This window comes from Canis lupus, chromosome 14 (assembly GCF_003254725.2).
Source record: "Canis lupus dingo isolate Sandy chromosome 14, ASM325472v2, whole genome shotgun sequence".
NCBI lineage: Eukaryota > Metazoa > Chordata > Mammalia > Carnivora > Canidae > Canis > Canis lupus.
The window spans coordinates 25,122,349-25,148,544 of record NC_064256.1 but is presented as its reverse complement, the minus strand read 5'-3'; the positions used below and the strand labels follow the sequence as shown (position 1 = coordinate 25,148,544).

The 26,196-nt window shown below is 34.6% G+C and overlaps 1 long non-coding RNA gene across 3 annotated transcripts in view; it reads left to right on the top strand.

The window, feature by feature from the left end:
• LOC112674803 (uncharacterized) overlaps positions 1–26,196 on the top strand; it is a 167,615-nt gene that overhangs the window by 70,096 nt on the left and 71,323 nt on the right. For all 3 annotated transcript variants that reach the window (XR_007401928.1, XR_004804763.2, XR_003145577.3), the window contains exons 3-4: positions 5,925–6,019; positions 9,289–9,448. This is a non-coding gene — a long non-coding RNA (uncharacterized LOC112674803). The remainder of the gene's footprint in view (positions 1–5,924; positions 6,020–9,288; positions 9,449–26,196) is intronic.

Here is a 26,196-nt window from a genome sequence, read left to right as displayed (position 1 = left end):
AATGTTTGAAGTTAAGTTTCCAACTAAGCTCTAAATCTTCTAGAAGTTTTATGTGTAACAAAAAAAGCATTTATTTTTAAGAAAAAGATATAACCTTTCTTATATGAATATTACATTTGTTATGAAAGTAGGGTAAGTGTATTTTGAAAGAGCACACATAATGTGTGGCTATGTTGGTATTGTTTTAGACATAATGTATTGGTTTGAATAAGAGTGCAGGATAGCCTTTTAAATATCTTAAGTATACCAGGATTTATGAAATAAAGCCTTTTAAATAAAAGCCTAATTAAATTAATTTACTTTTATGACAATATTGTTGGGAAGCATCAGCTTTATCACTTTTAGGTACTGTTTAAAGTGTACACAAGAATACATTTCTAAATTTATGTCTAGTTTGAATTTAAAACAGTGGCAACTTTGTTAAATTATAAATATAATTTATTTTCCATATATTACTACAGGAATGTATATATGTCTACTTACACATATATATTTGCATTCATACATACATACATACACGTTCTAAAAGGCACATCAGCAAAAACAGTTTTCGGTATTACTGAAGAGGCTGATTATTATTATATACTTAGGCCTCTTGCAAGACTATTTCTGCTCAACCAATCCATTTTTGTCATTCTTTTTTTTTTTTTTTTTTTTTTTTATGTTTGGGATTTGTTTGCAATCCTACTGGAATACCCATCATACAATCAGTGATCAAAGTAGTCTCATTCTGTTGATGTCTATAATGATTTTATCTGAAATGATCTACCCTACACATAACTATAGTAATGTGGATCATATTTTCTATTGCTATGTCTTTATTCAGAAAACATCATTTTGTATATTTCTACAGGAGATATTTGTTGCAGGCCTTCAAAAACAGCATCAAGGGTTTGTTTTCATTTGTATAGCAGAAATGCTATATGTAGTCATTTTTCCCACCAGTGTACCCTGAAGTATTTTATCTAGTCTGACATTTTTATAGAAGGGAGACATTGTGTTTTGTCTAAAAATACATTTTCATATTTGAGGACACTAAAAATCTAAAATCAACTAAACTGTGGTTAGTTAACTTATTTCTGAGACAAAATAGTTTTTTGGTTATTATTATACACTCAACTCTGCCAGGAGGCTTTCCTAGCATAGAGGTAAAGGTATTTTAATATAAACACTTAGCTAAGTTTTCCTCAAACAGACTATTCCATTTGGCTAAAACAAATCCTCAGTTCTGCTGTGAATGGGCTATGGTATTTTCTACAGTGTTCTGACAATTCCTCTAGAGAGAATATGTGTGCAATTACCAGAGTTTCTTTAACTAATTTGAAGTCAAGATGTACTAAGGTCTGAGGAAGTTAAGAGAAGTTGACAGACCGTGTTTGATTTTTCTTTAAATATATGTAATCTATTGGATCTGAGGTGCATAGCCTTATTTCTTTGTTGAAAGAGGTTCTTCTCACCTTATTTCATATCATCTCTACATTTGTCTTAAAGATTACATGTTTAATGCCCTTTGGTTCTTTGGTAACTTCACTGTTATGTTTTGCTCTGCTTTTAATTGCATAATGACCATGATCTCTAAAGCAAGAAGAGAAGCTTTGAAGTTATTAATGATTTGCTCAAAACTGCTGAAGACCTGAGAGCACTGAGAAATAGTTGTGGTGGCCTTGCTAATATGTGTCATTTACAAAGTGAAAATGCGCTTGTGATATTTGATTTATATTGAATTAACATTACTACTTTTATAAAAACTATTCTTGCCTCACATCTGTGTGCTAGGTGGATTCTTAAGTTCTTATTTTTGACCATTCCTTTGTACATCCTTTATACTGCAATTTTAGAATCTTTTCTTAGTTTTCAGTTTCTAAACTTAAAATACCATGATGTGTCTTACTGCTTTTTCAGAAATGCGTATTTTAGTTGGCCTCATACCATTCAAGGCAGGTTCGGTGAAACTTGGAACTGCTGAAAACATTACTAATCTTCTATTGCTATTTGCAGTTGGAGGTAACTGTCTCCTTACATCCCTTTTGCACTCAACTCAATGAAAATTAAAATTGACAGAAACAATTTCTAGAAGGAAAGTGGAAAAAAATGAACAAAGAAGTTGAAAATATATATCCTCTTATCTTACATTAAGTTCATTTTATTTTAACTATAGTTCAAATACATATAGTGCACATATTCAAATTACAAAAAGGAAATCATATAAAGTAACATTTTGAATGATAAGACAATAATTGTTTGGGATAGTTCATTTGTATAGACTATCTACAAGTCAATTAATTCTCGAAAGCTGTGATGGACATGAATTGAAAAGAGTTTTAAGAGCACAGTACATTAAAGCCTGTAAAACACCTTGTTTTGCTATGATTTTAAAAGTAACTGATTATCATGTAACCTCACTCATGTGGAATTGAAGAAACAAAACAGAGGATCATAGAGGAAGAGAGAAAAAAATAAAACAAGACAAAATCAGAGAGGGAGACAAACCACAAGAGATTCTTAATTATAGGAAACAAACAGGGTCGCTGGAGGGGGTGGGTGGGGGGATGAGATAACTGGGTGATGGGCATTAAGAAGGCCACATGATGTAATGAGCACTGAGTAATATGTAAGACTGATGAATCACTGACCTCTATCTCTGAAACCAATAATACATTATATGTTAATTAGTTTAATTTAAATAAAAATTTTTTAAAAAGTAACTGATGGCAACACTGGATTCTCATTCCTTCAAAGCAATGTTATCTTTGCTTTGAGCAAGGAGCTGGAGTTGTCTGGGACTAAGTAGTTCTTGCCTTCCTTACAAAAATTCTTTACCTTCTTTATTAAATTTGTCATCATCCCCTCCATTCCTTATTGTTTTGTAGCTGACCAACTTCATTTATATTAACTACCTGGCCCTCTAGGCATTGAGTTTGAATACCTTACATAAAGGTCTGGCTTTACTAAATCCTTAATCTTGAAGTCTACTGCCTATGTTGGGCTAATATTGGGAGGCCTCTGTGGGACAAGAATCTATTCCTAGACAGGTCTGGGATGGTGCATTAAGAGCAATGGTTTTGAACTTTGATTACATCCAGTGTCTTCTCTTATCGTAAATGTTCTACAATATCTGCTTTCCAAAAATGAAATGAAATTTAAAGCTAATGTAATCTACCTATACACGCAATTAAAATATACACTGCCCTCAATACTAATGAAGAAGAATAAAGGAGTATAAAATAAATGCTTGATCATGATTACATTAAAAGATGTAATAAAGTAGTCAGAGATACACCTCTAATGAGATTTACTATGAACAGGAAGCCTGCAAATTTAGATTTACCCAATGGCATATCTTTGATGACTCTAATGGCAAAAAGAGCATCACACTCAACATGATTTTCTGATATGGTTGACATGGTAAAAAATTCCTGGTAGTTTCCCACAAAACAAACTATCCAATCAATTTTTTATATGTATACATTGCATAATGTAATTAAAACTGTGTAAAGTTCCTTTGTACAGATGTGACAGCCTGTTAGCAAGGTCTTGGGATCCACTAAGTATAAACAGACATTTCTCTGCTATGTATGTCTGTTTTTGGGGGGCACTTAGAAAATCAGATGGCATCTGGAAAATGCATTTTTGTTAAGGAGAGGTAACCTCCCTGGATATATGTAAACTCTGCCCCAACTAAATGCCAGTAATGCCTTCCACATTTTGTGCCAACCAAAATGAAATAAACAACAGACATCTCCAAATGTCTCCTATGGATAATACTGCCTCTGATGAAAAACAGTTAGTTGTCTGATATGACTGACTTTCCAGAATTCCTGAGCAAATTGAACTGAAAGGTAAAGGGTTGATCTTTTAAATTAGAACTGACAGAGACAGGAATATTTTTTTACTTATGTGGCTTGTGAAAGTTTACTTAATTAACATATCAATGCATTTGCAAAAACAGTACTTTTTAAAATCAAATGATTTCTAATATTAGTTCTCAAGTAATTCCCAAACATTTTTTGGGGGGGGAAATAATTTAACTACAGATAATTCTGTGAACTATTTTTTAAAATGAAGAAAGATTTTTATATATGATACATAGTGAAGTTGAGAAATAATTGCAAACGAGATGTTTGGTTTTAAGTAAATATAAATAAATTTTAATTCCATTTTTCATAGTAAACATATATAAAGATAATTTTAATTTTTCTCCTATTGGGCTACGAATATAAATTGGTTTATATATTTAATAATTATAAGAAAATGTCTGATTTATAAACATAGACACTAAAAATTACATTTTATCTCAGTTGAGTTTGGGGATTAAATATAGACTGAGATTACACTCCTTGCACAAGATAAAATATATGCAGATATCAAAGTCTTATTTTTAGAATTCTAATGTTTTGCTCTAAAATGGTTTTTATATTTCTCGTATTTTTAAATGTTTTTTTTCTAAACAAGACATGAGAAAGCTTTAATTCTTTGTAAGAATTCAGATCACACATTGTACAGTCTTAAATTTTATAAAGGAAAAACCCAGATTGGATATCATAACTCTGTTTATCCCTCTTTATTTATGAAATATAACAATTTGATGTGCCATAGGAGAACTTAACTACAAAACACAATTTATGATCTGATTAAGATGACCCTGAGGCAAATCTGCAGAAATTTTACCTTTTTAATGTTTCTTTTTAACTTGCTTTCTCATAGTAATTTTCTTTATGCTGCAAACAACAGCTTCTTGTGGCACAGGCTAAACAGTCTTTGATCAAGTAAAAGACTGAAGTCATTTAAATAGATGTTTAAGTAGCTGTCAGAGTGAAAATAACTGTGACATCTCATACTGCTCAGGTTCCTCTGTGTGAGAAACCATCTGAGGGCACAGGTCACTGTAGACCCATCTGATCTCAAAAAATGCCAGCTATGGTCACTTGATATGAATTAAATGGATTCTGATTTGTAATTAGCTCTATTTCAAAGGGGAGAAAAAGTCAAATTTCTTAATTAAAAAAAAGAATTTATCAATATTCCTTCTCATTCTCTATCAACTACCACCAACTCTGCCCAAGAATTAAAAATCTCTTATTCAAAGCTTTTCTCTTTTTTTAAATACTTTATTCATTTGTTTGTTTGAGAAAGAGAAAGTATAAGTGGGGTATGGGTGTGGAGAGGCAGCGGGAAAGGGAGAAGCAGACTCCCTGCTGAGCAAGGAGATGGCCATGGAGCTCCATCCCAGGACCCCAAGCTCATGACCTGAGTTGAAGGCAGCTGCTTAACCCACTGAGCCATCCAGGCACCCCTTCAATATTTTTCTTATGAACCCAATTCTGGATTACTGTTTATAACCAGAGTCAGAAAGGTCTCAAGTAATCAAATACATTTCAACATGTTTTGATTTTTATCTCACCTTTTACCTAATCTCTAGTTCAATAGAATAATAAAGTAAGCCACAGAGAGACAAAGGAAAAACAAAGACTTTGGGTAGTCTAGAAATCATATAAAAACTCCAAGTGCTAGAAAGCAGCCTGGCTTGTAGACTGCCCAGAGCTTTTTGTTTGTTTGTTACCACTGACAGGAAACAGAGAATATAGCATGCAGAATGCAAGAATACAAGAATACATTCATCATTAAATAAAAAAGACCAATATAAAGATTGAGTATATTTGTTTGGTTTTTAATACCACTCCACTAAAGATACTCTCGTATAATATTGAATATTGTCTTTTCTAAAAATGGCCGCAACTTTTTTTGTTACCACATGCTGTTCTAGAAGTTTGAAGCTCTCCGTTAGAAGATAGAGTCTACCATCACTTGAACTTGAGTCTTTCTGACTACCTTGACAAATAAAATGACTGGAATTGATGCTACATGACTTTCAAAGTTAAATCATAAAAGGTGACATGTCTTCTACCTTGTTCTCACATTCTCAGGACTCTCATCCTTGGAATCTGGCCACCATACCATGAGGAAGTAGCCAAAACCCATGAAGATTCTTAGTGAACAGCCAGCATCAATCACCATAAATGTGAGTGAACAAACTTTCAGATGGTTCCAGCCCCCAACCTTCAAGCTGCTTCATTTGATAAAGAGTAAAGGAGGGATGAGCTGTATGTCCACCAAGCCTGCTCAAATTATGCAGGGTTGATGGGAAGAAATGGAGGCTGTAGGAATTGAAGCAAGTGATTAACCTTTTTTCATATTGTCCCTCCGAATATATAAGTATTTACTAGTCTTCAAGACCTCACATTTTTAGGGAGAAAAAATTCAATCCCTACTTTAAAATTTTTTACCCATGTGATAAAATCCTAGTTAATAATCTCATTTTTATTTATTTTATTTTTAAAAAATATTTTATTTATTTATTCATGACAGACACAGAGAGAGAGAGAGGCAGAGACACAGGCAGAGGGAGAAGCAGGCTCCATGCAGGGAGCCTGACATGGGACTGGATCCTGGGTCTCCAGGATCACACCCTGGGCTGAAGGCGGTGCTAAACCGCTGAACCACCAGCGCTGCCCAATAATCTCATTTTTAAAAGCTACCCACATATTTATATCATCAGACAAACTAGATCTCATATATAAACTAGGAGAAGACAAAATCAATTGCCAAAACTGCATCATTTCTCAAAAAACCTTTATACAAATAAACTTTTACTATAATTAAAACGTATAAGGCCACTGAGAGTCTATTTCTAGAAAAATTTTATAAAATTTTTCTAGAAGCCTTTTTGAATACTAATCTCAAGATATATATTCCTGATAATTTTTAATAGATCAGAATATATGTTAAATAATTTTAAAGGGGTCTTCAAATCTTCAAACCTATTTGAGATATTTTTAAGTGCAATACAGCAAATACACTGCATTCACTTTGGTGAAGGTCTAAGGTCTCAGAATGGTGCCTGTTTGTTCAAACTGATTTATAAACTTTATAAGAATGGATTTTCGTTTATCATTTACAGAGTGGGATATTGTCTTTGTTTGTATTTGATAAGAGAATTATAGAGTGATAAAACATTGCAAAAATTACCCCACTATTATTTCTTAACTCAAAGAATATTTGCTACCTCTCTCTCGTGGATATTGTGAAATTATTCACTTTTAAACATCTTTAAATCCAGTTATGAAAAGTGTCATAAAATGTACTATAGCATTGTGATTCTTTTATCCCTTCCTAAGCTGTCATCTGAGTTGTCAATTTTCCCCTGGGAGTGTGTATTCTAAAGATGTTTTTGCCAAACATCATAGTAGGGCTTTAAACTAAGTGTCTAAAACTATTCACTATGAACACAGGGTAAATTGGGTTACGTTGGAATGACAGTATATTCATTTGCAAGTCCCCTGACACAGTCATTTCAACAACTTAACTTTAGCATTTACAGCCAGTTCCCAGCTGCAGAGGGAAATTCAATGGTCTCATTATTGTGTCTGAACTGAACTGTGTCATGCAGGAGGAGATCCAGAGTCGCAGGCAGATTGGGGCCTTCCGGTTCATCTGCAGTTTGAGCTGGTTCAGCAGCAGCGGCAGAATCAGGAGGCAGGATAGCATCAGCTCTTAGTGAGGAAGCACTGGTTCCACTGTAAATCCTAAACGAATAGCAATTTTTGCCCTTTGAGGCGCACAGAATTCTTTTGAACTCCTGTAGGATTCAGGGATCACAGGGATCAGCTTGACTCCTGGAAGCAGGATGTGTTCATTCAGAGGCAGCAGCTTTGGCAGCCAAAGAGGATTGTCAGAGCCTATTTTCCTTTTAGCAGCAGGAGTAAGTACTGTAAAGAAACAGGGCTCAGGGAGGCTGCATGATGCATAAACAGTATGTAATCCACCGAATGTGCTGGGAATTACAGAAGAAGGGGAACAGGAACACAATTCTGCTGACTACATTGGGGGCGGGGGCAGGAGGAAGACCTCTATGCCATGTAGAGGTGTAGACTACTGCTTGCTGGAGAGGCCCTTGTTATTTGGAGGAAGGAAGATGTCCCGTGCATATTGAGTGGCCATCCCCATTCTTTATCAAAAAGGGGAAAAAAAAAAACCTTCTAAAATTCTGTCACTGAATTCTGGACAGATATATCTCTTACTTATATTGCTTAATCATGTCACTTGTTCAATCTATTAAACTATTTAGAAAATAATGGTGGGGTGTGTGGCTTAATAGCTGAAATCAACACAAGCATCAAAAGAAGCAAAGGGCAATGCCAGGGGACGGGGCACAATGCTATTGCTTTCTGCATAAGGGAAAAGAACATATACTTCAGAGAATTGACTCTGTTGTGTGAAATATGAAATGTTTTCCTGGGGATTTGTATTAAAGCTAGCATTTGACTCTTTGAGTCGACTTGCAAGCACTCTGGGCAGGAATAAATAAAGAAGCTATCATCAATCATTGGATATTTATGCTAAGGAGGACTGTTTTCTTCTTTCTTTGTCATTTGTTTAATGGCCCACTCAGCAGGACTCCTGAAGGCTAGGGCTCCAAGCCCTGAAGGCACATGCCCAAAATCCAGCACGTGATCTCCCCATGCTAATTTACCAGCACTATTCAGAAGAAGGAAAAGAAAGTAGGAAAGAGCAACCAAAAGAAGGGCTTGGTCAAACATAATACTTGCAGCTGCATTTCTGTTTCTGAGAGAGCTCTGGTTTGCCAGCCCTTCATGGCAGTATTTTCAGGAGAACAGGATTTGGCATGGTTTTCTTCCTGTGGAGGAAAAGAAATGGCAGGAACTCCATTATTACATTTTAAAATTGCCCTCTTACTTCCCATTGAAAGAAAAAGATTTTAGGCTATTTCAGAGGATAATAAAATAATGAACAACAATTAGTCAAACTTGATGGAAAAAAGAATGCTTCCTTATATGACAATATTTGTCAGCATGATGTGTCATTTATTGCTAAGGTGTGACTTTGAATTTTTGAACATTTTACGTTTAGGAAAACTGTATAAATGTATACTTTGTTGCAATCTTACTCTTCGAAGCAAAAGAAGACATTTAAGAAAAATATGGCATATAAGGTTGATAAATCTATCAACAAATTTTGACATTTGAGGTTTTCATACTTATTTTTTCCCCAAAGTTCGTGGAATTGGTTTTCAAATATGTCTGTTATGCATAGTGAAGCCAAATTGGTCTGAGTCGCCAATATTTTAAAAGTTTTGCTCATCTCTTATGACTATTTAAATAGAAGGACTCCAAAGGAATGTGAGCTATAAGGCATTAGCAACATGTTTCCCCATAACTGAATTAGTGAAATTTGCCATCCTGATTAGCTATTTTCCACTTGTTACTTTAGAATTATCAAGGCCTTGGAGAGGAGAAGAAGAAGAAAGGCACAAATGCTTCAGATTGCTCTCCTTTGACACCAAGGAAATGAATTAGTAAATAGAGATGATGAGCTCTTGGACAGAATAAAAGATTATGGTTGCTTTCAAAAGAAATGTCAGATTGCTAAAGTAAGTATTCTATTTGGGGTCATCAATCTGCACTCTATGTTACATAATAAAAAGGCAAGGCTTTATTACCTTAATGTTTCTATCTTAGATATGCTTTTCCTAGAGTTTATTTGATTCTAAATATAATTTTTAAGCATCTGTTCTACATGCATTTGTTGAGCATGTACTATATCAGTGAATATCTGCCAGATGCTAGAAAGATAAAGAAGATAGGTTCTCTGCTAAGCTTGGAACGGGTAGTGTATTGAAGTTAAATATATTTAGTTCAGTAATAGGGTTACAAACGTTATGCAATGAATAACCACAGAAAAAAACATTAATTTCAACTAGTTTAATTTTAGATGGCTTTATGAGGAACTGGCATTTGATCTAAGCCTGGGAAGGTAGGCAGAATTTCCATTAAGAGAAATCATGAGCATAGGGACTGAGTTATTAAAGCTTACACTATACTCTAGAAAAACTGAATTATAGATGCATGGAGAGGATAACAAGATAGCTCTGAAACAGTGAGCATGAGTCATTTACTGAATAACAGTGAAATCTGAATTAGAGTGTAGTATACTTGGTGGTTAAAATGCATTCTGAGGGTCAACATTACATAAGGAAAAGAAAGTTGTTATAGATTTCAGAATCTTTCAGGTTCATATCCTGTCATTTCCACTCAACCATGGGAGCATTTGTTAGCTTCTCCAAGCCCCAACTATAAAATATATCTACTATAAAATTTATATAACAGGTTTAACATGAGGATTGAACTGAGATGCTATCTATGAAATATACTCATTTTATACCTCATATCCAATAAATGGCAGCTGCTATCATTATTATTGTTATCTAAATAACAATAAATAACATAAGCTGTGTTCTTATGTAGAGTAAAACAAAGTTGGCACCATAGTATGTGGCTGAATGTTATGCAAAGAAATTAAAGTCATGCTAACTTTACTGTAAATTGGAAAATCTACTTTGAAGAAGACTGTGAGATTATCAAAATAGTTTTAGAATAATGACTGAAGCAACATGAAATTTGTAGTGGGGGCATGGAAGCCAGTTAGGAGGGTCCAACCTAGAATGAGGATAAATAAATCATAAAGCCAGATAGCAACAGATAGAAACTATTGACCCATTGCACTTGATGATTCAAAGTAAGAAGAGCTTAAAATGTTGATTACATTTTCATCATGAGAAACCAGAGCAAAGGAAGAGAATATATTTGGAAAGATGTACCGTGTGTTCAATTTACAGTTAGCATTTGAAATGACAGACCTGAAATCAAAGTGTTCAGCAGATGAGCAATATCAATGCAATTGATTTAATTGCAGAGTGATCAGCACAAATGTAATCTAGAAAATGTGTATAATTCCCCAGGAAGAGAAAGTATTATAAGAGAAGACAAGAGACAAGGGGTAGTAACTTGAGAAACCCCAACATTAATAAAAGGGGAGAGAATAAAGAAGACTTAAAGGTTGAAAGAGATAGCTTCATTCCTTAAATCTTTTGTTTAGTTATAAGCATCATACTTTAAGGGGAATATGGACTGTTGGATAGCTTTAAGAGAACATGAGGAAACTTATAATGTGAAAAGAAGGTAAAGAAAATTAGAGAAAGATTCAGATGCTATAAATTCTTGGAGGACCACTATATGAAATAAACATTTGGCCTTCTCCTCCTATCTCTCTCATTTCTTCTCCTTCTTACTTTTATCTTTCTCTTCCTCCTCTTTTTATGTGGACAGAAAAAAACAGTTCTAATTTAGGATTCAACAAAGAAGGCTGGGACAGATCCACCAGTCATAATTACAGTCTAAGCTAAAAGTAGCTTCTGCCTCAGGATTACACACTACCATTCAAATTCTGTCTTGCTGTGACTTGGGGGATTAAATATTACAAAGTAAAGGGCACTCATCTAATATAAGACTTTTTTTTTTAAGATTTCATTTATTTATTCATGAGAGACAGAGAGAGAGAGGCAGAGACATAGGTAGAGAGAGAAGCAGGCTCCCTGTAGGGAGCCCAATGCGGTACTTGATCCCAGAACCCCAGAATCATGACCTGAGCCAAAGGCAGATGTTCAACCACTAAGCCACCCAGGTGCCCCAATACAAGATTTTTTTTAATGATATTAATCATCCTATTTTAAAATCAGTCAGTTTTCCATTTTTCTTCTATACAGACTATTAAATATATATTTATACCACCATGGTCATATAAACAGCTTATGTAGTTACATTTATCTCTGTTCTCTATTTCATACAATCATTTAATCATAAAACATGAATATTTATTCAAATGAAAGGTGATGGCTACAATTCGAACATTTAAAATTTTAATAATCTAGAATTTCACTATATTTTTATTTGAAAAATATTATGATTTGGTGTTGACAATTTGAAGAAAGTTTCTATAAAACCGTTGCAAAGTAGTCCTACTTTTATTTACTTCCCACAGAAAAAAGTAGAAAGTAGAGAAGAATTATTAAAATCACTAAAATATTTAATTAATATTTTATTAACCAGCACTAAATAATATATTAAAATGTTGCTGGTACCTGAGTGAGCTGTATCTATCATACAAGATGGGAAATTTAAGTTATAGATGGACTTGGCATCTTTTGGTAAAATAAGCAACCTGATAGATATTTTCTTCAATATTTATCACGATTTTTCATTGTATTTTCTATGCCTCTTCATTCCAAATCCCAATGTCCCATATGCCCCCAGTAAGAACTTTCTCTTTAATATTGAGCTCTGAGGCGATTTCATGTTGGTGGTTGTGTCTCCACAGCCCAAAGCTAATTCTTTTAATTGTACTCTTGAGTTAAACTAAATGCACTTCTATTTTTTTTTCTCAAATTGTGCCCAAAAGAAAGTAAAAATGTTAAGAAATTTTTAAGAAACTGGGTTAATTGAACAATGTATAATTTGATGTCCACACATTTTGACCAAAAACTTGTAATTTAGTAACCTTAAGGTAAAGAAACTCATCTGACTCTTAGTTTCTTCTTTTTCAGTTCTTATATATTAAGAAGAATGATAAAATAGGTTTATCAACTTCTGAAAAAGATAATTCTTTGCAAGGAAACCTATCTATGCAAACACAACTTTTCAGAGCAAGTACTCTTAAACTTTCAGGTCCATAATTATAACATGGCCCCCTGGACTCCACACTGACTTTACACAGCAACAATGAACATTAAAGAAATAAGATTCATGTGCTAGAGTAAAAATAAAAGCAACAATATCATGTATCTATTCAGACACACCTATGCAAAACCAGTTCTTGTCCTCAAGGAATTCAACTGATCCAAGGAAGGCATAAAAATAATGTTGTAAATTTTTAAAATGTTATAATTAGTTATAATATTAGACTATACAACACTTCATGATGACCCTAAAAAGGGAGGGATTTATTCATAACAGGAAGGTCAAGGTAGACTTCAATAAAGTTCCATGAGGCCAAGGAAATGTATCCATTTGATTCATTACTATTTTTCCAGTATTCAGTAACAGCTCATGTTCCACCTGAGGAATTCAGTATGAGTTGAGTAATTATGTATAATAATGGATAAATTAATTGATTACTGAAGAAGTGATATTAGAGTTGGATCTTGAAGTATCTTTAGGAGTACAGGATGCCTACATGACTCAGTGGTTGAGTGTCTGCCTTTGGCTCAGGGCATGATCCCGGGGTCCTGGGATCGAGTACCACATCAGGCTCTGCTTCTCCCTCTGCCTAGGTCTCTGCTTCTCTCTCAGTGTCTCTCATGAATAAATAAATAGAATCTTTTTAAAAAATAAACAAAGGTTCAGATGAAAAAGAAGGAAACCTAATTTAGAACAGAGAAAAAAAAAAAAAGAGAGAGAGAGAGTATCCAAAATTTTATACTGTAACATTCTGAATTTGAGATGCTTGCAGAAATCCTGATAAAAATACCAGGTAGAAAGTTGTAACTGATATCAATACTATTAAGAAATTAAAGCTTGCATGTGTTTATACATATGTGTGTGTGTGTGTGTGTGTGTGTATCATTTCTCTTAAGGCTTACTCATCCTTTCCCATAGTTTCAATTACTATATATATATAGTTTCAATTTATATATATATATATATATATATAAGTCCTAAGAGAAATAAGAGACTAGGGAGGTAATAGAGCAACATGGAAACTGAAACAATCTCTACAGACACCTCAAAATTTTCAGTTATAACACATTCAACACCTTCTCTTTCAGGATACTAATCAAAAAAAATAGTGAGGAGTCAGTAAGTTTATGGGAGGTGAGCTTGAGCTAACATTTGTTTGAACAGATTTTTTTTTTACTGAGATGAGAGAGCCAATGAAAAGACAGACACACGAACAGGAAATTTTGACAGACCAAGAAGCTAGAGGGTGAGGAAAGAGTTGTCATAATGAGTGTGGCTGAGAGGCCTCTACCACAAAGTGGGTGGTTTCTTTGCTTCTAAGGCAGGAGAAAATAATCTGAGATCCTTAATTGAGGTGGGAAGGCAGGAAATTGGAGAATATTTCTATTTGTTTCCTCCATGTTCATGATGTAATAAAAGCTAGATCATTTGCTCGAGGCAGTAGATTGGTACTGATCAAAGAGAGTGGAAGAGAATGGTAAAGGTTTGGAATAACCTTCACACAGGATGTGTGTGGTGGCTTTTAGAAATGAACCTATAGATCACTGTCAAACTAAAGAAACAAAGGAGTCTGGAGAGCCTAGATTTGTAGCAGAGTCAGTCAGCACCTTTGAGTAGTTTCTGCAGCCATGCTTGGTAACATGAATAGGACAAATTGGGAAACTGATCACCACAGAAAGAGAGACTAGCTGAGGAGATTGTGGCAGGTCCAGGGAGTGAGGTAGTGTTTTCAATAGGTTCAAGTGAATGTGAATCCAGAGAATGGTACCAGGGGATGGTATACTTGAAAACCCAAGGATTATTGTTGTTTTGTTTGTTTTTAATGCCTAACAGTAAGTGTTTTGGGAGTGAAAGTGAGAATGGGGATGAAGTATAGAAAGTTGTGGTTAGAAAGCAAGAATTTTCAAATTGGAAATTGGAGATGAGATGAGAATAGAATCCTAGAAATTAGCATAGCCCAATGTACAAGGAAGCATTGGTGGCAGTATTTTTAGTTTTTAGATTAATCCAATCAAACGTATCAGTTTTGGGCCTGAAAAATGTTGTTTCTGCTAAGGAAATTAGGCAGAGGGAGGGAGCCTAGAACAATGATAGCAATGACAACAAGACATTTTCAGCCAAAATCTGTTCAGACAATGACTTGATAGAAACTCAGCATCCCATCATCAGCATCAGCATCGGTATCATTCTTTAGCTTTTTAAAAGCCTCAACTTAATTCTAACAATATTTGTTATGTGGCAGGCACTCTTATTCCTATTCTACAATGAGAAAAAAAAAAGAAGAAAGTAAGATTACTGAACCTAAAACTGCTAAGTGTAGAAGGTAGAACTTGAATACCAGACCTTTGGATAGAAGTGTGATGTACTTTACATTATTTACATTTATACTATGCTTTCTTTCTTTTCTTTCTTTTTTATTTATTTTATTTATTTATTTGTTTATTTTTTTGCTTAAGCTACAGTGCTGTTTCTCCTTATCTGCAATTTGAAAAAGTCAGTTGGCACAAATCAACTTTTCTATTTCAAATAAGAGGGACTTAGGGGCATCTGGGTGGCTCAGTCAATTGGGCTTCTGCCTTGGGCTCAGGTTGTGGTCTCGAGAGAGTCCTGGGATTGATCCCCAAGTCAGGTTCCCTGTTCAGTGGGAGGGTCTGCTTCTCCTTCTGCCTCCTGCCCTCAATTTTACATCTCTGTCTCTCTCTCAAATATGTAAAATCTTTAAAAAAAACAACAACAAAGTAGAGAGACTTTATATTCTCAGATAATTTAGAGAATTTACATACATATATAATATAAGTAAAATATTTGATCTTTATAGAATACATGAAATTGATAACAGGGTGTGCCCTTATGTGTTCAGACAAAATATGTACTTTGAACACTAAGGAAGTGAGTTTGTTAATTCCTACTGAAGAGATATTAGATACATTCTGGGTAACCTTATTTCCCTCACTTGAGCCCTAGGTGCGTTCATTGTGCTGACCTGCGACAAGGATGATGGAAAGGGAGGACTTAGACTAAGAAGCAACGGAGCAGTGCAGTCACACAAGAGCAAATTATTGTGGCCAAATGTTTCCTTTGTATAAGGCAATAGACAGAAGACATCAACTTCTAGCGGCGTATCCCTTATTAAGACAGACAAAGTATGCTAGATTTTAAGCTAGTGCCAACGTGAAGGTCTTTACAAAGCTGGATTTCCAAAACTGGGCACGAGTGTCTCAGTCACAAAAAGCCCTAAGAGGCTTACGACCGACTTCAGCTGTCTCTTAAATAACAATTATAATATAAAAGCCATCTTTATCTATGCATATCCCAAGGAGACTCAATTTATCAAGAATAATTTTCTTCCTAAAACCTTGTTTGCTTGCTGCTTACGGAGAATTTTTTTCTTTTTCTTTTACTCCTGAGTTCATCTGCAGACTCAGTGGCTGCAGGGATGTTAAATATTTGGAGGGACAGCTTCCATTTTCTGGAGGTTGCTACTGTGACAGACAATCGTGCAGATCAGAGGCAGAATATAGGGATCTCCAGGAGCAAAGGTAGAAGGCGTTTAGCCTGCTGGCGGGTTCTGGCCCCGGGCACCTGGTAGTATGGAGTATATGCTGATCATGAAGCTGATATACATGTAAAATATGCCTGCGAGTATTTGGAGGTTTTTAGCCATACCAGGTCAGCATTTATCTACTAGAAGGGTGAGAATGTTTCCAGGTTGCATAAAATCACAGTAATGAGAGAATGCCTCCATACACTTTGCCGTGGTCTTTAACCAACCTTTCTTCCACATTGCAAACCATCAACAACACCCTTGCAGGCAAAATTTGTTCATGCTACAGTGTGCAATTATGCTTTTTATTGTTTTCTGGATGCCTCCTAAGAAGACAATCGCCCTTGATATCATGGTGATATTTCAGCAATTCTTTATAGCCTCCTTCCAGTCCCCTATTATTAAGCATTTCAACCTCATTAATAATTTATGTCCACGTTTAAGTCACTGGTTAGAAAATACCTCTAAGATTTTACTTTATTAGCTTTTGAGTAAATGTTCCCCAAATCTCCTCTGCATTTTGTTAAAAATGAATGTTATATATCTTTTGATAAAACCTACAGAGTTAAGTGCCTAATAAAATATTACATGACTAAAATGACAATTAATATTTTAGTTTTATGCTGAAGTATGAAGGTTGGCCTGCAAAGGTATGAATCACTGGTTTTTCATTTCTTTAATTCTGTATTAATTGGTACTTGAGGCAATAAACCATAACATATAACTCTGGCTTCAGATAAGCTTTAATGAGAGCCTGACCTTTGCTTAGATACTTCTGTGACAGTGAAAGGGTTCAGGATAACCCTTTGAAGCTCAAATTTATGAGATAAATGTTCTTAGCGTTTTCTTATCTTAGCTTGAGCTGATTATTGGGGATATTCTGGGGGGTTATAATTGAGACTTGGAAGAAAATTATATTCTATTATGTCCAGTTCAGTGGAAGCTTAAATAACATTAGTGTAACTTCTTTTTAGTTCATTACTTTGTACTTCGAAAGCACTGAGGTTCAGAGATCAGCAAAAGGCATGCAACCATCCCCCAAAATTGTATAAAATGATTAAAGTATCACAGATTTTTTCACTGCATCAGCATAAAATCTTATTTAAAAAAGACTGTCATTCATATCTTTATGTGCTATCATACAGTGAAATCAGTGTTTAAACAGCATTTTGTTGTTGACTCATCGAAAGAGCCAGAGAGATATTTGATAGTTCCAGCACTTTAAAAGAGGTAAAACTAGAAAAGTGAAATAAAGAAGATTTGGAGTGTTTGCACACACAGTTGTAGGGAAATACTTGTAATTTGAATTCATTTAGTATGTCTTTTTTTTTTTTTAAACCAAAACTAGAGCTGTGGCATTGTATTGAGAAAGCTTGAATTTGAGTTGACAGGGAAGATGTAGAGGATGCAAATGTGGACAAGTGTGGACCCACACAGCCTGATGAGATCAAAACACTAGGGCAGCATCAGTCCTTCTCTTATTTTTGTACCTCATAGCAATGAATGCCTTTGACCATTAGCAATTCCAGAAAATGTGTCCCTTGGCAAATCTGACATGGCTTTCTTCTGATTCTCTTTTACTCTGGATTCCTTTTCTCAACCAGGATCTGTAAGATGCTCAATATTTGCTGAATGAATAAAGGAATCTCCCATGAGATTACTTCTTATCCCTTCCCACATTTTCAGCTAACACAACTGTACACTAATTAATTACTGACTTGTAAAGAAAAGATAAAGCTACATGACTTATGTGTCATCTAGTTCATGATGGAAGACCAGACTCACGCATTTGCTTTGTGTCCTCTTTATTTCCAACTAAAATAAAAATAAAAGATTACATTAAAAAGTCAATAAACCCATGGCTGAGGAAGAGAGGACAATGACAAAAGAAGAAAGGACATCTGCAATTTTCTGGGAGGTGGCAAGTGTTAGATATGGGTTGAAGAGCATCTAGGTGGAGAGTTAGTGGCATCTACGAAGGAAGCTACTAAAAAAGTCAGAGAACAGTTTGCTCAGCAGCATTTCAAAGAGGCCTGAAGCTTAGAACCATTGATTTGGTGACTTAGAGTAAAAAGTGGATTTTTGACAACTTCAGAAGTTAGCAATGCCATGCTCCTACCTGTCTAGAGTATACACACACACACGCACACACACACACAAACTTACACATGTATACATACACATACATACACACACACACACAAAGGCTAGGGTTTGCGGCTTGACAGAGAATGCCATGCCTGTTCAATCTAAAGCAAAGTTGATTAGTATTTAAGATTCACACTACCCAATACCTAGAAAGGATCTCCCTTCGTTGGATGATTTAGTAATAGTCTTCTATTCCCCCAAGAGATTGCCATGTGTCTCTCCCGGAAAGTGTAAGCCTCCACTTTAGGCTTTAACCTAAATTATCTCTTAATCCCACAGAGCCAGTTTGTGTTTCTTTACCAACAGCTGTGTTTTTGCTATAATTAGCATGCTTTCTCAAGAGGTGGATCAATAACCAAAGAGAATCCTACATGCTGCAGTACCTTCCAAAATAAGATTCTAGGAAGAAATCTCAAATTCCAGTCAGCTCTAATGTGCTGTAACACCCAGCAAGATCATGCTTAAAATCTACCTTTTCTTTATAGATTTATCACCCTTAGCTGCTTTTAAGGATCTGTCTTATGCTTGGTTGCTAGGTCATCACAGGGAAAGTGGGATCAGGTAACCCAGCCTAGAGAAATAGCAAATAGCAGGTTTTTAAATTTCCTTTCCTTCCTTTCTTCCTTCCTTTCTTTCTTTCTTTCTTTCTTCCTTCCTTCCTTCCTTCCTTCCTTCCTTCCTTCCTTCCTTCCTGCCTTCCTGCCTTCATTTCTTCCTTCCTTCCTTCCTTCCTTCCTTCCTTCCTTCCTTCCTTCCTTCCTTCCTTCCTTCCCTCCCTCCTACTTTTCTTCCTTCCTTCCTGTCTCTCTCTCTTTCTCTCCCTCCCAGACTTAAAAATAAATAAAGGAAAGGGATGAAGAGGCACCAGTGAGGCTTTTATGAGACAATAGCCTCAGAGTTGAGCTGCTGTCCTAACTTCTAAAACCAAGCCTCATACTTAGTAAAAAGTTACAAGGTGATGGCGACCATACTCTTACTGCTTTATCTTAGGAAAATATTTATTTGTGTCTAGATAAATAATTGCTCTCAGGTTGATCCTTAAAACACTTCAAATAAAACTTATAGCAACTCATAACAATAGGTTGTAATTTTAATATTTTAACAGTACAGTCATTTGCTGGACACTTTGATGTCCACACTACAGTTCTCTCTCACTAAGGTAAAAGCTTCAAAAACAAGACCAGAAAAATGGGTGAGGATAAAAGTAGGAAGACATATGGCAAGTAGTGAACAGAGACATTATAATATGAGGTAAGGATTTGAAAAATGAAACATATTAGGACTTATTTCTTGTGAAAAATAGTGAGAGAAGTTATTTTTATTAACAAGGCAAGGGACAGAAAGCTAAACAGTCTGTTTTTGAGAATCTTTTCAAATATTTTTGCCAAAATCAGCTTTACACTCTGGCCATGTCTATAGCTGCCCCTTCAACCGTGCAATGAGAGTTTTCTCACACTCACCCTTAAGTAAGCAAACTAACATGCATTCTGATGTAGACCAAGGCAGTCCTCTTCAACTCCAGTCTCCAGAGTTAGCTGGGTCTGTGGGCATAATCCAGAACTCTTTCTTTCCTTCCTTCCTTCCTTCCTTCCTTCCTTCCTTCCTTCCTTCCTTCCTTCCTTCCTTCCTTCCTTCCTTCCATCTTCCTTCCTTCCTTCCTTCCTTCCATCTTCCTTCCTTCCTTCCTTCCTTCCTTCCTTCCTTCCTTCCTTCCTTCCTTCCTTCCTTCCTTCCTCCCTTCCTTTCTTCTTTCTTTCTTTTTTCTTTCTTCTTCTCTTTTTTTTTTACAGTCCTGAGGTCTTTTATTTTCTTTACATTTATCATACCATTAATTCATAGGGAATGGTTCCAGCAGTTCAGGCTCCTTTCCATTGGTTCTCACAAAGTTTGCTTCCCTGGGTGGGACAGGCTGGCACTTCAGTTGGACACAAGTACCTTTCTCTTTGGCTTCCTTCTTTTTCTGATCATTTTCCTTCACACGCTTCAGGAAGCTATCTCAGCTCTTTGGGTGTTTAATATGCTCAATGCGGACATTAATTCTCTTGGCAAGAATCTTGCCCTTAACTTGTTTGTTTACAACAATGCCAATAGCATGCTGAGTAACATTGTAGAGTCTTGCAGTCTTGCATGGTAACATTTGTGGGACATTCCTTTTTGAACAGTGCCCATTCCCTTGATGTCCACAATATCACCTTTTTTATAGATTCACATGTATGTAGCCAAAGGAACAATTCCATGTTTTCTAAAAGGCCTAGAGAACATATAGCGGGTACCTCTCCTCTTTCTTTTTGTGTTGGACATTTTGGCAAATTACTGAAAGATGGCGGCTTCCCAGAACTCTTTTCTATGCTCTCCTGAATAGGGCTTAACATCTACTTGGATTTCATTTTTTTAAAAGATTTTATTTATTCAAGAAAGACAAAGAGAGACAGGCAGAGACATAGACAGAGGGAGAAGCAGGCTCCCTGGATGGGGGGAGGGGGGAATCCTGATGCAGAACTTGATCCCAGGACCCCAAGATCATAATCTGAGCCAAAAGCAGGTGCTCAACCACTGAGCACCCAAGTGTCCCCGAATTTCATTTTTTTTGTCTCCCTCATAGGTCTTTCTAAGGGATGAGGCTGGTATAAAGCTGTATTTACCTTCCAATTCTATAGATTACGTATTATGTAACTCATCTTCAGTTGTAGAAATAGCTACTGTCAGTTTAGCTCTAAGTAAACTTTAATTTTCTCTTACACATATATCACTCATTCTATCCTAGGAATTGCTATGATATGGCAGGAAAACAATGGTGCTCATTTTCAAATCAAATACAAGTATGTGCATTAAATTATTTAGCAAACTATTACATGCCAAAAATGTTGGCTACTTTTTTTTCTTTTTACTCGAAATGTTTGTTTTATCCTATTCCAGAGAGGACTTAAATTGAGATAGATAGGTGGATAGACAGATAGATAGATGTAGAGATATAGATACAGATAGATACAAGTACAGATATAGAAATATGTATTGTTTAACATGGCAACCACTAGCCACGTGTGGCTTTTTAATATTTGAAATATGGTCTGAATTTATAGGAGCTATAAGTGAAAAATAAACCTCACATTTCAAAGACTTAGAATACTAAGAAAAATAATGTAAAATATTTCCTTAACAGTTCTTTTACTAATTACATTTTGGAATATTAATATTTTGGACACATTAGGTTAAATAAAAGGTTTATTAAAATTAATTTCACCCCTTTCCTTTTACTTTTTTTTAATAAGTTCTCTAAGAAGTGTAAAATTACATTATGTGGCTCATATATTTCTACTGGTCAATACTGATATGTAAATTGCAGTGAAATAACATGAATCAAATTTAACAATTCCTGTGTAATATCATTAAATATTTCTCTGGCAAGAGTAATTCAGAGGACTTTATTCTGAAGCACTTAATGTTCAGTGTAGTGTGGAATAAGACTAAAATAAGGACTAAGTAGAAACACTTCTAATTTTTGAAGATTGTTCTGCTACCCCGCCAGAGGGAATACGAATCCATTTGACTTTGGTCTGGAGCACTATTAGGTGGTGGTGCTGAATACAATTGATGAATGTGTCCCTAATCCATTTATTTTGGCAATAGTAGATCTCTTAAATGGTGAAATAGATCAGAGTCTCTGTAGCATTTGCTTTAGTTAACAGTGGGGAAAAAAATGTTGCCATCTCACAGTTTTTGGACCCAACTGCAAAAATGGGATTAATGAGGCTCATTTTCACACTGAACTGCCCCGGGTCCCACATTAGAGAACAATGGAAGTATATAATTACTTGTGTTAAAGAGAAATGACCATGGGATCTAGCTTGGTTTTCAGCGTGATTTAAAAGGATAGGCTTTGCACCTACTTAACTTGACGTAGGTGAATTTTGGTACAGGTGGGAGGTAGAAGAGCCAATGCTGTCTGTGATAAGATACACACTACATATAAATGAAAACAAAATTCAAACACTTCACTGAGAAAAGTTAGAACATATATAGCCCCACACCATCCTCTGCTCCACACTGGAAGTCCAGCAGCTGAAATGAGCACTGTCATTTATTTTATCCTCATAATTATCATGAAGACAGAAATATCAGATGAAAATCAAGAATTACAAACCACATTTTAAAAATCAGAAAGATGCAACAAAAATTCCTTTTATTTTATAATGCATAATAAGCATTTTTGTCCATTTCTACCTGGTCAGTATATCAGTATAATACATTGAAGTATTTAAAGTAAATTGTGATTTGAACTAAAGAAGATGATTGATGGCTCTCATCTATAGATTCCAGGGCCTTTCTAAGTTGAGATTTCAGTTATCAAAATCTTCTTAGAACAACACAATAACAACAAAAGGGGATCAGTAAAATATAAGCAGAATACTATGCATCTCCTGCAAAAAAAATTATGGTTTTAGGTATATTCACATAGAAAGGGGTAATATTGCAGAACAAAATAGCATAATATTTACTGATATTTATGGAATCTTTACTGTTACATATCATCTTTTAAGCAGTTTTTAATTTATTGAACTTAACTCTCATTGTGTCTGTAAAGTACATACTGTTATTATTTCCATTTTATATATGAAGAAAGTGAGGGTTAAAGAAATTAGGTAATTTGCTCAAAGTCACTCAGCTGGTAATGGTATTTGAAGTCAGGCTGTCTGACTCTGTGGACCACCATTTCAAGGACCTCTCATCCTCCCTTTTAAAAATCAATAATTCCATATACGTATTTGCAAAATGTGGCAATTAATATTTTTTAACTCATGGAGTTTTTGTGATATTGTGAAAATTAAAATAGCTAATAAATGTAAACCCTTAGATAGTGTCTCTCATGTATCAAAAGGATATTTATCTATATACTTGTGATTTATAGAAATAGGAGCATGTGGCCAGCTCAGTCCCTGGAGCTTGTGACCCTTGATCTCAGGTTGTGGGTTCAAGCCCCATGATTGGTGTAAGATTATTAAAAATAAAATCTTAAAAAGAAGGAAATAAATACACATACATATATGATAGTACATAAAGTCACTTTATTCTGATATCAAGATATTTTTTTCATATTGAAGGTTTGCATTTTTTTACTCATTTATAGTTTTTTATAATCTTAAAAATATCTTAAGGTTATATGTGAAAAAGACTAGTCAAGAGTAGTAATTCAGGAAGTTATAAATATATTATGAAAATTTACAGGATATTGTTAATTATTTTTGACCAAATAATTCATTTGAAATATATGCTGTATAAAAAAGTGAGATTCAAATCAAGATAATAAAAATTTAATTTAGTTTATTTTGAGTTCTTTAATCATATCTACATAAAAGTATCCTCTTTTTTATAGTGTGATACATATTGAATTTAGGATTATGAAACTGAAATCGCATTTTTTTCTTTTTAATAAAATTTATATGAAAATCCATACACAGTTATAAAACTATACTTTGAGGATAAGACAAGCTCTAATTTGTGAAAAAAGTACTACACATTTCGATTTTCTGAAAAAAATCCAAATTGTGTCCTCTTTTTACCCAAAGCATCATATATTCCCACAAGTGAAATTCTTAGCTATGATTTTGACCCATAGTGAGTACCCAGGTATCTGTTGAAAAAACAGAATATCTTCTTGTAAGATTTTGGAATTTCTTCACATTTTCCTATATGGATCTATTAAGTTATAATGCTTTTATTCTAAACTGCTACTTAGTCTTCAGATTTAGGACTTTGTTTTGTTTTAATCCTGTAGCAAACATTTTGCAAAATTAATTAAGGTAAGTTAACCAAAACAATATTTTTCCTGGATAAGACTCTACTTTTATTCTTATTGGTTTCCTTCTGCAGGTTATGTATTATTAAAAATAACATGTCATGTTTCTTATAATGAATGCCCTAAAGAAAAATGTGGACAGAAGAAAAAGACAGGAACAATATGTGTCAGTTATGAAGAAGAACTGAAATCTAGCTTATAGAGCAAAATTAAATGACTAAAAATATCTAATCAACAGTGACATTTTTCAGTACCAGCTGTGCAACATAGGATTTGTCTTAGTCTGCAAGAGAGTTTATATAGCTCGTCAGAGCATAGTGAGTAAAGTATGGGACCAAGAGTCAGAAAAATTGTTGGCAGTCCCAGTTTTGGCACTCAATGCAGGAATAAATCTGAGAATATTCATCTGATTAAAGTGGATGCTGATAACTGTTAGTATGTCATTTATGAAGAAGTATACACTAGAACATTTATAGAAGTATGAGTTCTGAAAGCTGAATACCTTCTATGTATCATAGATATTTATTTCAGTAAACGATTTTGTGACCTTGCAAAGTTACTTTATTTCTGCATGGCATAGTATTCTCTCTCTCTTTTTTTAAAAGATTTTATTTATTTATTCATGGGAGACAGAATGAGAGAAAGAGAGAGAGAGAGAGAGAGAGGCAGAGAGAGAAAGAGGCAGACAGAGAAGTAGGCTCCATGCAGGGAGCCTGACGTGGGACTCCATCCCAGGTCTCCAGGATCAGGCCCTGGGCTGAAGGCGGCGCTAAACCGCTTAGCCACTCGGGCTGCCCTGGCATAGTATTCTCATTGATAAAGAGGAAATTATAATAATATCTATCTCTTGTGGTTGTGGGCAGATTGAATGAAGAAGTGTATGTAAAGAACTTAGCACAATAGCCTCAACATATTTTAGCTATGAATATTATTGTATATAAATAATGATATATGTCCCTAGATCTTTCATTACTGAATTGAAATTAACATTATCTTCTCTTGTGAGATCACTTTCTAATTGATACCAATTAAAGTAAAGTAATGCCCTCTTATATTTTTGGTACCTAAAAAACCACTTGGGTGGAATCTAAGAAATACTTGCCACACACTACATTCAAGTACATGATTATCCAGAATACATTGTTTTCTACAAGAAGGAGAGGGAATGCATCTCTTTCTCTCTGGAATTTGCATAAATAAAAATAAAACTACATCTAATTTCTTATTCAGTGCAAACAGTAACAATTTGGGGTACTTAAAAAATATATGGCATAAAGATGATCATATGGTTGGTTGGTGATATGATTTTAGTGAGGATGGCTTAAATCATATAATTAAAACACTTTTCCATTCTGCTTCTGCATTCTGATTAAATGTAGGAATTTCTTCAAACTATTTTCTACAAATAAAGACTACATTTTTATATATCTTTTAAAAAGTATATTATATGGATATGAGTTACTTCTTTATTAGAATATGTGATAATTTAAAAAGGCACTTCCCCATTACTATCTAAATTATTTCAAAGTTTATTATTTTAAATGCCATTTTGGAAAAAAAATTCAGGCATATACCTATTTCAGTATATAAAATAATTCAAGAAGGATTTTCAGAACTGGAATTGCTGAATAAAAGGGAGCATGTGTTTTAAGAATTTTGATAATAAAAAATGACTTTCCAAATAATAGTAGTATTAAAGTGCCCCTTTCATCATATGTCCATCAACATTAGACTTTCTGATTTCTCCAACATTAATAATAATTTCATAGGTAAAAGTATTATCTGCTTTTATGTATGTATGTATGTTTTATTAGATTGAATATCTTTCAATATATTGATAGGTCTAATTCCTCTTTATTAACACAGTTCATATTTTTGCTAATTATCTATTGGGAGGGTCTGTTTTCTATTTTTTTTGGTAAAATTAGCGTTTTACAAAAAATTAACTAAAAATGGATCATATACCTAAACGCAAAACCCCAAACTTTAAAAACTGCCTGATAGTACCACGAGAAGAAACCTAACTGAGGAGATGCAAAGGAAGAGGATTTGGGTTGTTCAAAGCACAGACAGATGATAGGCCTGAGTGGCTACAACAGAAAGCTCAGGCATAGAGAGTT